Below are 1,819 nucleotides of genomic sequence, written 5' to 3'. Positions count from 1 at the left end.
CTACTTTCAGTTCCAAGGCACATTGTATTAACGATTAGGTGGCTTACCTATGGTTTCTCCGCTTAGTACATTGTTGACTGAAATATTCATGGACCATTTTGAACAACGTTTTCTGAAACAACCTTTGTGTGGAATATACTAAATACTGTTTTAGATATGTGGATGATTTGCTGTTTATGTAGAGTGACACTAGAAGACAGCTCAACACATATTTGCAAATCCCAGGCAGTCAACATAAAAATACTCTTTTCACAATGAAAATGCCAACAAATCCATAAACTTCTTAGATCTCACCATTGACATCAGTACACAGACACATTGTTTCAAAATTGTTAGAACAACTATGACTGCAGACACAGTAATACCTTCTTGCTCTCGAAATCACATAGCACACAAATATGCAACTTTGCACTGAATGGTATGCCGTCTTATACGTGTTCCCATATCCACAGACTGTTATGAAGCACAGATAGATACAATAAAATTATTTGTCTCACTCAGTGGCTTCAGTCCAGTCCTGATTGACAACATCTTGCACAGGAAACAACAACTGAAAATTATACACCTCCTCTATGGCCCATCTGCTGCCCCTTTCGTTGTCTGCAAGAAGTGGTGTGCATTGCCATATCTAGGAGAGGTGTCACTCATTGTAGCAAAAACTCCAACAAGTATTGGCTTCCCTACTTTGTAAAGAACACCAAACCGCAGTCTATTTTCAGTACCAATGATAAGAACCATCATGGGGTATACAAAATTACCTGTTCTGTGACAAGTTTTACGTTAGTCAGTCAGGCAGAGATATAGCAAGTAGGCTGACTGAACATGAACCCAGTTGGAAGTTGCAGAATTCTGACTCCATATTTGCTTGTCATGTACTGAGTGAGAGCCACCAATACCAGCCAGCAAGCAGAGGCCAAATCCTCAGCCTGCTGGTAGCTTTGGAAACAAACGAACATCGAGATCACAGTCTGGATCTAATCTAAAATGACCAGACACAGCTTAACATTTACCCTCTCCTAAACTTCATATAATCATCCCTATTTTTCATTACTTCTCACACCGTCTGTTCCTATATATTCCCCAGTTTCCTGTATTCATTAAGTTCTCTTAGTTCACTGAATTTGTCTATGTAATCCATATAGGCTGTAGTTACAGTTGTTAAGTTTTTCTTTCAACTGTTACTTGTATTACTTTCTATGTTTAATACCTCTTGTAGTTGTCTCATCAACTACCCTTATTTATCTTTTATTTTACTTGGTTCATTTATTTAATGCAAACTATTACATAGGCACAGGCAACGGCCTTGCCGCAGTGGATACACCGGTTCCCGTCAGATCACCGAAGTTAAGCGCTGCCGGGCGTGGCCGGCGCTTGGATGGGTGACCATCCGGGCCGCCATGCACTGTTGCCATTTTTCAGGGTGCTCTCAGCCTCGTCATGCCAATTGAGGAGCTACTCGATCGAATAGTAGCGGCTCCAGTCACGGACAACCATCATAACGACCGGGAGAGCGGTGTGCTGACCACATGACCCTCCTATCAGCATCCTCTCCTGATGATGACACGGCGGTCGGATGTTCGATGGGCCACTTGTGGCCTGAAGACGGAGTGCTGCTAGTGCTGATTACATAGGCACAGTTTTATGTACAGATTTCATGTTTCTCCTGTTTGCTCCTTTTATATATGTATATTGTTCAACTTTTTACTTCTTAAAATGCAGTACCACCACACTATCAAAGATGGTGTTTACTGTATGTTCCCTCACACTTTTCCTGCATGAATTCATTTCTGTTTATCTTACTGTTATTTCTTAAGTTCCT

The 1,819-nt window shown here is 41.2% G+C and overlaps 1 pseudogene; it reads left to right on the top strand.

The window, feature by feature from the left end:
- The first annotated feature begins 1,293 nt into the window (after window positions 1–1,293).
- On the top strand, window positions 1,294–1,411 carry LOC126292531 (5S ribosomal RNA; annotated as a pseudogene).
- The last annotated feature ends 408 nt before the right edge of the window (window positions 1,412–1,819 follow it).

The sequence above is a fragment of the Schistocerca gregaria genome, chromosome 9 (genome assembly GCF_023897955.1).
Source record: "Schistocerca gregaria isolate iqSchGreg1 chromosome 9, iqSchGreg1.2, whole genome shotgun sequence".
NCBI lineage: Eukaryota > Metazoa > Arthropoda > Insecta > Orthoptera > Acrididae > Schistocerca > Schistocerca gregaria.
The sequence above is the reverse complement of the archived record's forward strand: the minus strand, read 5'-3'. Positions and strand labels throughout refer to the sequence as shown.